The sequence below is a fragment of the Passer domesticus genome, chromosome Z (assembly GCF_036417665.1).
Source record: "Passer domesticus isolate bPasDom1 chromosome Z, bPasDom1.hap1, whole genome shotgun sequence".
Classification (NCBI taxonomy): Eukaryota; Metazoa; Chordata; class Aves; order Passeriformes; family Passeridae; genus Passer; species Passer domesticus.
Window position 1 is genome coordinate 39,021,817 of NC_087512.1, and position 10,254 is coordinate 39,032,070.

General features: G+C 39.5%; 2 long non-coding RNA genes across 2 annotated transcripts; one reads left to right on the forward strand and one right to left on the reverse strand.

Annotated features, from left to right (window-relative positions):
- Positions 1-2,956: 2,956 nt before the first annotated feature.
- LOC135290982 (uncharacterized) lies at positions 2,957-4,387 on the reverse strand. Its single transcript, XR_010353831.1, has 2 exons — positions 4,317-4,387; positions 2,957-3,149 (listed from the first exon to the last, which is right to left on the reverse strand). It is a non-coding gene; the product is annotated as an uncharacterized LOC135290982 (long non-coding RNA).
- Positions 4,388-4,470: 83 nt separating this feature from the next.
- LOC135290981 (uncharacterized) lies at positions 4,471-7,419 on the forward strand. The gene is made up of 2 exons (XR_010353830.1): positions 4,471-4,599; positions 6,980-7,419. It is a non-coding gene; the product is annotated as an uncharacterized LOC135290981 (long non-coding RNA).
- The last annotated feature ends 2,835 nt before the right edge of the window (positions 7,420-10,254 follow it).

Consider the following 10,254-nt stretch of genomic DNA (forward strand, 5'->3'; position numbering starts at 1 on the left):
TGAAAGGGTCCCTCAGATCTTTGCTCACAAAACTGGTCTGACACAAGGAATTTTTACTTTCAAACCTTTAGAAAAAACATTCAGCTAATCTTCTTGGCTCTGGTTCAGGAAAGAAACCTCCTAATGTTAAACATATGCCTTGGAATTGTAATTTAAAGCAAGGGATCTGAAATGCATGTTTCTACCAAAGACTGCAATTAAATGTTGCCCTAGACAGGGCTGCATTCTGGATTTGGGCATTAATGAGGATGTCCAGGGACAAACAATAGGTACTTTTTAGATATGCATTAGCTTTACACCACATACCACTTGCAGCAGCTTATGTCCAAACACAAGAGCACACATATAGTGGAAGTTAAGCTGTGCTTATACATGAAGGAAAGCAGTGTGACTGAAAGGTAGCCAAAGGTATGGCTACACCTTGCTGTTTACACAGAGATTAATAGATTTTGGGCCTTAGTTCTTTAAGATCTTTAGTATTCTTTTGGGAGACCTAAGCCCTTTCAACATTAATTACACTTAAGGGCATTCAGTGCTTTGCAGGATTAGTTCCAGCTACACCATTTGAAAAATCTCTTCGATACTTGGTGGTGATATGTGAAGTTTGTAGCATCATTTTTTACTGTTTTTATTCATGCATAGAGCATAGCCACCTTAAGCACATTCATATGTCTAAAACTGAGATGAAAACACATATTCTGGGGTTAAGAAAGCTTTCCAATAATTTATTTTTTATATATCCAGCTTTGAAGACAGAGCTTTAGAACATATTTTTGGGCTGTGTCTGCAAACAAGTAATGAGGGCAGTGTTTGCTGTGTACCACCTGTAGAAGTGGGCACACATGTTAGAGAGTTAGAGAAGTCAAGGCACTAGCTGGTATCACCTTTCTCAAAGACAGGAGAAGTTTCCCGAGTCCTTTAACTGGAGGCATCTGTCACATGATATCTCCAATGGTCTTCCAAGTGTCAGCTGTAACATAACACTTTTCAACTAAGACAATAAATTGGCTTAAATTTAGCAAGAAAAAGACACCTGGCTCTCTACCAGGTCTGATCAGCAATAAAAAAAAAAACATTACCAAAAGGGGGATTTTTTTTAAATTTAAAGTCATAAAATAATTTACAAATTCCATGCTCCTGCTCCTGCCCCCCTTTCTTATTTAGGTGGGGGTTTTTTTGTTTTGTTTTGTGGGGGTTTTTTGTGGTTTTTTTTTTGGGGGGGCTTTTTTTCCGTTTTTGTTTTTTTTTTTTTTTTTTTTTTTTTTTTTTTTTTTTTTTTTTTTTTTTTTTCCCCGTTTCCTCATCAGGTGTGCTGATGGAAACCGTGGGTACGAAGCTCCGCTAATTGTCCTGGATTCCTGAGCCCTCCGTCCTTCAGCGGGGCCAATAATGAACAGAGGAGAGAGAGAGGCCGGGATGTGCCTGCCTGCCTGGAATGCAGCTGGAGCTGAAAGCTGACACCAGCTCGCTGGAAAAGGACTCGCGAGCAAAGGCTGTCTCCAAGACAACGGAGTATTTTCCCTGTGATGCATTTACACAGTGGGGTTAAAGTTCTATGAAAGCAACAGCTGTTGTAAAAACATTGTATTAAATATGCTTAGAACTGTAAAACGCGTGGTCCTCATGTTGCACTTTGCTCGAGACAAATGTGGAAACCTGTGGTATGTCTGAGGGAGAGTTTCTGCTCTCTCAGAGGCTGTTTTATAAATGTCATGCTCCATTTTCAACCTTTTCCTGCTGAGATAGCTTCTTCTTCAGACCATTTTTCTCTAAAGTTGACTTTCAAGTTAAAAGCTAATGACTAAAGCATGACTGGGTCTACTCCTTTTTTTACCCCTTCAAACTCTGACTTTTGCTTGAAAACTTAGCTTCCACAATGTGCATTCTTTTGTGTTTGAACATAAGCCTTGATGCAAATAAATCTTGCTTATCCAGGTGCCACCTATACACGTGGCACAGCTATCATTTGCATTTCAGACTCACCAACATTAATATTTTTCCATCACAAGAGAGCAATCTCCTGCAATGTTCTCCCATTACTAACTTTGCTAAACTCTGGGGAGAAACTTTCCACTTGTAAAGCAGATAAAATATTACCAGCTTCAAAAATCACAGGCTGGCAAAAGAACTATGGATATGCTCTGCTTCAGAGCTATTCTCTCCTCTAATTTTGCAATTCTTAGAGGCTCTTTAAAAGTTACCTAGCAGGGCTGTAGGACATCAGTTCTTGTCTTAAAATCCCTGCTGTACTTATAGAAAGTTAGATTTAGAAAACTGACGTACTATGGCCTGGGTTTATTTATGATTTTCTGTTTCACTGCATTGGGTCCCTCCACCCTGGATTATGTCTTTTCACTAGAGATTTTGTTGATTTTTTTTTTTTTCTGACAAAAAAACCCTCCTTTTCCAGAGATACTCAAAATAAATAATGTGAATATTTAGTGAACTTTCAAGCTTACTGGGTCTGAGCCCATTCAGGCAATGTGAACCTGCCCATCCCTAGTAATAATACTAATAGGAAATTACTCTTCCACCCAAATCAAGTTTCAACATCTGCAGATAGCTTGTCCTAATACCCTTGGCAATGACGCCAAGAAAAACTTCTCCATCCTTCACCTAGCAGCTGCCGTCGTCACAACAGTCCAGCTGCAAATGAGATTGCTAAACATTTTTGCAAAGCTGTTGAGTGTGTTTCAGGAATCCCAGGAAAGAGACCATGAGAGGAAGGTGTTTGCATATGTGGACTCACAAGTATGCCCAAGAGAGGAGCAGGAAAATATTGCAAATCCCACTCTTCCCCACCTCTTAAAACATATTCAACCAATTAAAATAATCAATGTGAAGATTAATTTTGACCATGTGAATGTATGTGTGGGAAAAACTTGATTTTAAATATGCTGTGTTGTGGAAAAGAACATTCAAACATATTCCTGAACACATACATAGGAGACAGAGAGAGATCTCAATATCTGGGCTTGATTTACTTCCATGTGCTTGAAGGTACAAACTTCACATAAATTCTGCATCTGTTGGAACCCAGCAAAACACCAGTTGTGGGCTTTTACTGCTGCCAGAGTCCATTTGTATAGGATTATAGTCGTCCCACTTCATGCTGGAGACTGGATCTTCCCATGTTGTTGAATTTCTGTCTGAAAACATATGACCCATTAATCTTCAGTAGGAAGAGCATGCCTAAGCTGCTTCAGCAGTTTTGAGAATCTCAGCCTAAATAATTCTAGCTGATCAGAAGAGAAAAAGTTATCCTACTTGAGACAGAGTCAAAACGACTGATTTCAGACGAGGCTTTGAATGTTCAGCATTCTTTACATGTGACTTCTATAGGGGTAAAAACCCTGGGGTATTCAAGAAAATTCTCTCAATTATGGAAACTAAATCCTCATGAGGAAGGGAGGCTTTCAAACTGCTCTTTCAAGAATTCAGCTAGAGGAATTGGGTGGGTTGAATATCTGTTCAGTACCAGCTGTTGTGTCAGAGCAACCTCTTTGAAGCAGCACAAATGACAGCCCCTTGTCCACTCTGATTTCTGCTCATTCTGGATTTTGAAAACATTTTTCCAACAACCTCTTCTTGATTCCTCTGTCCCCATGAAAAATGTGGCCACCAGGGAAACATCTTCAAGTTTAATAACCAGAAGGCACTGCAATGCCCTCATTACCAGAAGGCTGTAAACAGCGAAGATAATTTTATTTATTTGAAAACCTTCCAAACATCAGGGGTTTTTTTCAAATTTCTTTTTCAATATTTTCTCCTGAGGTTGAGGGCCAGATCTTCAAACAGAGCCTGTGACTGGCTGTATCTCAATATGCAAGACAGAAGAGGAAGAGCTTCTGTCTCCAGGGGGAGGCAAAGAATAGAAAAGAGTTATAATTAAGGGGTTGAAATAACCCCTGTACCTAAGACTCTCACTTCTGGCCAGAGCTGCTAGCAATATCATTACAAAATTGTTCTTCGGATGAAGGGTGTGATTTTTGTTGGCTTTGCTTCTGGTCCCTGCAGAAGTCACCAGGAGATTCATCACTGGCTGACAACATATAGCAGTCAGTGTTCACATCATGTGACTCTATCAGTCAGGTGAGTAAGAGATATGGAGTTTGAAAAATACAGCTACAGAAACAATATATGCATTTCTTTCAAAGGGAAGATTTGAAACAAGCATATCCATAAAAATAAGTGGCTGATTCCCAGCAAAGCTAAAGCCTTAATTCCATGATGAAACCATTATCCCACTCTTGACCAGAACACAATTCTTGGTTCTATATCAGAAAAAGGACATTGTATTTTTCTTAAGCCCCAACCTATATGAAATCCTATTGTTACGGCATTCACCACAACAATAGCCCTTTGGAGCACTCGAAATGCCTGGCTGTCAATTAGGTTACTATAAGGAAGGAACAGGACATTGTTTACATCACAATGCAGCATCAATGAAGGTATATACATTAGCCAGATGAATGCATTCTGCCGCGTTTCAGTAAGCCCAGTGCAATCAGCGCTGACAATGAATATCAAGCAGGTCTCTTGCAGCAGACTGTGCAGGTATCAGACTGGGCACTGTATCTGGGTGCCCAGTATAACGCAGTAAGTGGTGTACTCCACAGATTGCTAATTTTTTGGGGGACTTTGCTTCAGGGGAAAGCTGTAGATGGGAGGAGGGGCTCAAAGATACCTAACAGCCTGGCATTGACCCATTGAAAATAAGGAAGCAGTTTCATACAGCCTCACCATTTGCTTTTGTTATTAGGAAATAAATCAGCCTTTGTTTTTTCTGGACAAAGTGAAGGAATGTCATTATGACTTATAAATTGTGCAGTTACAAAACAATCAGAAAATCTTCCCATTTAAATCTGAATAACTTTAATTGTTGGGAATTTAAACTTTAGTCTATTGAGTGAAACAAATGCTTAAATAGAGCTCTTCATTGAAATTCTGTGTTTGAGCTAAAACCTGCATTAAAAAAAAAAAAAAAAAAAACTACAATAAAACCAACAAACCAACAACTGTGAGTCTGGTAAAAGACTGAACAAATCTTACAGTTGCACCATTTAATGCCTTTTGACTGAAGATGAGATGAAACCACAGCTGACAATGTGGCAAATTAGTGTGGTTGGTAGTGTTTTATTTGCACTCTTCCAAATGTATTCAGAGAGTTATTTCCATCTCATGCCACTGTAAGGTTTTCCTAAGTCTGTCTGAAGTCTCAGTCCTGAGCATAGTGGTGCACTAGTAGTTAACACAGGAAGACAAAAACACTGAAGTCAAACATATGCAGACTTCCTTGCTTTCTCAGGGAATAGCAGCAAACATACAGTGCTTGCTCCCAAATTATCAAAGTTTGCCCACAGAATTTGTTATGTCATTGAAGTAAACCTCTCTGACCTGATGTCAGCTAGGTCAAGCAAAATCTAGCTGAAGAAATGGTAAAATTTTGGAGAAACAGATGTAAGTGTTGTACTGATTTCATGTATGACTAAAAGCAAATGCTCCACTTACAAAAATGTCACTAGGCAGAGGAGCTGACATAATTTATCTGGCACTTAGAGCTGCAGGCTCAGAAAAGATCTGTGAATAACCTCAGCACTCTGATAGCTATGATTTCATTGGCATTTTCGTGGTGTAAGAACCTTGCCACTGCTAGAATTCCTTTTTCCAGCCTTTATCTCTGGCTAAGCTCCGCCTCTCATGGATTTTCACACTGTCCCTTCTGAGAGATGACCTCTCTTCCACCTCTGACCTCTTTCAGAGTTTTCACCCTTGCTTTAACAATTGATTTATGATGTGCCTGTGAAAGGGTCAAGCCTACTTTTACGGTTTGCTTAAAATATTTCTTTTTTGGATAGATACAGAAGTGGTGCTTAATAAGTGCTAAGTAAATAAACTAAAGATTGGAGACAGCTTCCCTTTTCTGCTAACTACTAGATGTCTCTAAAACTCTTTGTAACAAGTGTTTACCAAGTCTTCAAACAAATTAACTGATAACTGTAATAATTTTGTGCCTAATGAAATGTGTCAAGGGTTTAGGATTTCCAAAAAGAGTAATTTCAAATTAAGTTGTCTCACAGTTCAGTGAAAAGGCAATGCTAAAGATAATTCAAGGACTTGTATATGTAATGAACAGGAAGTCTATTTTTCTTTCAGTTTGACAGATTGATCTTCCACACAAAAAAAAGGAAAGAAAAAGGCAAAGAGGCTACTAGGCACAAACTTTCATTGCCTCCAGCCTCCCTGTGCCAAAACTCCTTTTAACCTCACTTCAGGTGGCGTCAGAACTGCAGGACCCATCAATCACCTCAAAGGCAGATTTTATTCTTCTGTTTCACGTATCCATTATTTGTTACATGCACCGTAATTCATCCTGCAAATTCAGCTGTGGTTTTTTTACGTGGTCCTCATCATTCAGTGTATATAAAAATCAAAACTGCATATATTTAGATATTTTAAAATCAATCAGATACCTGTGGTAGCATTCATGAAACTCTAAGTGCTGACTAGATGACTATCCTTCTTGCCACAGATCACATCACACATGAAGCCATTTGAAAATATGAAGAGTGTGTTCTGGGGCTCTCTCTGTCAAGTTGAAGTGTGCATCAACATTTTCTCTATAGACTTTCTCTATAAATGTGTCTCTGCAAGCTAACTAGTACCAGGTGTTATTTTTAGTGATGCCACAAAAGATATTCTCTTGGTTTCTTAAATGTACTGTTTTTTCCTAGACATTAAAAACTTGATTTACTCTCCTGACAATTTTAATAGGGAAAGAGACAGTGGTTTATTGCTGAATGTCTTTCATTTTCTCATTTTCATGAAATGCTACCAAAGTGAAAAAACGACCAAGTTAACACCTAGCGTTCCATTTGGTTTGAATAGCAAAGGTCAGACAGGCCAAATGTAGATGATATATCTCTCTGTGTAATTAGAAAAAATACTAAATTTTTATATTGCTTCTGTGGTTCCAAAGCACAGCCATATGCCAGGAACTGGAAAGGGGAGACAACAGGTGAAGAGCCTTCCAGACCTCCTTCAGTCTTCTTAGCAGAACGCTCACTGCTAACCACTGGCCCAGAAAGAAAATGCCCATTTCCGTCTGTTTCATGCTTGCCCCCTTGCTGAAGCCAGAAAAGAATGGGATGTAGCTTTATTCCCATCCAGCCTATCTAGGAAGTGAACAGAAGGATCAGACAGAGCAGAACAGGGGGTTTGAAAGAATCATCTCCCAGACACAAAGGCTGCTGTTAGGACTGGACACTGTCTGCCTTGTCACCATCTACCTGTGTAATCACCAGGCACAACGAAGTCTATTCATGAAAGACCTCACTCAGGGCTCCTTTGGCACGCTTAACACTTCCGCAGACTTACAAGGATCTTCGGAGTGTTCAAAGAATAAAAGACTGGACACTATTTATAGTTTTGCTGATGCTGGGAGGGTGGCTGTAATCCTAAATTCCTTTCTCAGCCCATGGTTAGCCTTGAGCTGAATGAATAGCAAAATTAAATAAATAATAACCATGAAAAAATGACCCAATGAAAGCACTGTCTTTGTTTCTGTCCTGAACGTGGAGCAGTGCCACTTGTTACATGCTGGTGCTCAGAAAACGGCTTTTGATCTTGAAAGCTTTCTGCTTGTTTTAGTCCTTTTACATTAATCACCACTTAATTTCATTTATAGGATGCAAATTACTCTTACTCCTCTTGCTCAGACCATTTAAACTAGCAGATCAGTGAACGGATAGGCCATCAAGTGAAAGAGTTGGAAAAAAAAAGTTAAAAAAAAAAAAAAAAAGAAAAGATCTGAAAATACTTACAAATCTTGACTACACTTGACAAAAACCAGAAGTGGCCTGTGAACTATCCATTAGCTGAAAAGCTGGTATAGATCAGTGTCACTGCATTGAAGACAATGGTGGTTTGTCAGCTGAGAAGCTGGCCAAACGGACAGAAAGAAAATGGTCTTTTCCTGGCAAGGAGTTAAACCAGCTCACTTACTCTATTCTGAAAACTTCTTTCCATTGCCTTCCATGGGATGCTTTGACTGGAGAATATTTTGAGTGCTGGTGAATAAACACGATAGATACCTTTCTGTGTAACTATGTCAATAATGTAGTGACAGCATTGCAGGCTAACTGCATAGATTTAATTTTGTCATTGCCCCTCTTTTTATGATATGGTTCTTTTTCAACAGTGTTTTTAAACAGAGAAATTAAAAGCATATTTATTATTGTAACATATATATTATATACATTACAAACCCCATAATCTCAAATTCTGGGATAAAGACTTGTTGAAAGGATGTCCCTTCCACACCTAGCAGGAGCAGTGGCTCTTTTGTCATCCTTCTGAACTGGGGTTTCTCTCTTTTGAACTCAACTAAAATCTGTCCTTGACACTAATTGTGTGGAACCTGCTGCCTAACATGAGGAGCAGTGTGTGCACATACCAGGGTCACCAACAGCAGCCGCCTAGTCTCTATATCCAATGAATTTGTGATTGTCTGAAAGTTGACTTGATCAAATCTGTTAGGTATCCTGAACTGGAGAATAAGGAACAAAAGAAAACAGAGGATTATAACAAGAACAAAGTGGCAGTCATAGATATCAATGCTGTAATATATATGGATTAATTGCAGCAATAATGACATATACAGTAAGCTTCTGTTTGTGCTCATTCGCAGCCTTCTGAAATACTAGTAATGGATTTTGAAACTTTCCATGCAAAGGAGCTGTTTATGCAACCTGTAGACCCTATGGAAGTTGGGGAAGAACAAAGGCTTAGGATACGAGCAAATCTGGTCGTTAGGGACCATCAGCATCAGAGCAGAGCATTATGAGCAACTCCACATCACTGATCAGGCAGAGGTCTACAGCTCTGCAGTGCAGGGATCACCTGCCCATTTCAACTCTCTGGGCAATCTCAGAGCACCTCAAACTACTTCCACCACCAGCTCATGGTGTCCTATCCCATTTTTCCTGGATAGCAGGTGGGGATGGATTACTCTCTAGTTACCTTTCACAGACTGAGAAGCTCCTGTATTGCTTGCCAGGCAATATGTTATTTATAGCAAAGAGCACCCAAAACCTGCAAAGTCACAGGTTTGTGATTTGAGCAAACTAGGCATATTTCTGCACCAACTCCATCTACTTAGACACTACTTAGTTTCTGCTCCTCCATCTCCCTTTGGAGGAGATGGATCCTGTTCTCTAAAAAGCTCTGGCCATACTGTTGGGGGTGGAAGGATCTCATGTTTTACAGAAACACTGTAGGAAACCACAAAAGAGTTAGAAACAGCATCAGGGACAGCAATTCATCTCTCCCCAATTCCACTTATCTCACATCTTGTTGTCCCAAGAGAGCATGCAGATTGCCTGAACCACTGCTGCAGAATGTGGTCCCCATGAATCTTGTTTCCTCCTTAGACCTCAGTAAGGGAACCAGGGTTTTGGCACAGCCACTAGACACAGAAACAACATCAACCTCATGGCAAGTGAGCAGTATCCTGAGGGGGGTCTGGAAAAGGCAAAGATGGCATGGACCTCCAAAACAAAGTTCTACTGTGCTGCTGGTAACACCACCCTGAATTATACTGACTATGGGGTCATTACACTGTATACCAAAAGAATCTGCACAGAAGTATCAATTTTCTTCAGGGTTTTTGGTGAAAAAAATACTCCCTCTATATTTTGCTCTCTCCCTATGTAGGGTTTGATTTCAGATAAAACAAATAGTTTTGATTTCTAAAATGTTGGTTTTGATTTGGTTTTTTTTTCCCCAAAAATGGGACGCAGAGAACTCCCCATAGAAATCAACTAGTATTTTGAAGGAAGCTGTAGACCTGGAGACAGCCCTGGAGGCTGGAAGCAGAAGCTGTAGTAGATCTCAGGAAAAAAATTCCCCAGAATTTGGACTAATATAGATATAGAAAAAGACTATTAGTAAGGGAAATCTCATGAATCCTCTTGCCCCTCTTCTGCGTCGTGCTGGCTTTTGCACATGAGAAGACCCCGAGTGTAAAAATTGTCCCAGTGCTAGAACTGAAAGAATACTGCTGTTTGGGGCCCATAATATTATTGTTATAATTCTGATACCATTGGCATTCAATTAATCCATGCTTATTTTAGCAGTGAGTGTAAGTCAGGTTATGAATTGACATACAAGGTGAAGTTAAATGGTGATTTGGTCTTGAGTCATAAATCTTCCTGCCTTTTTTTTTTTTTTTCATAGCTACACTATCATGATAAA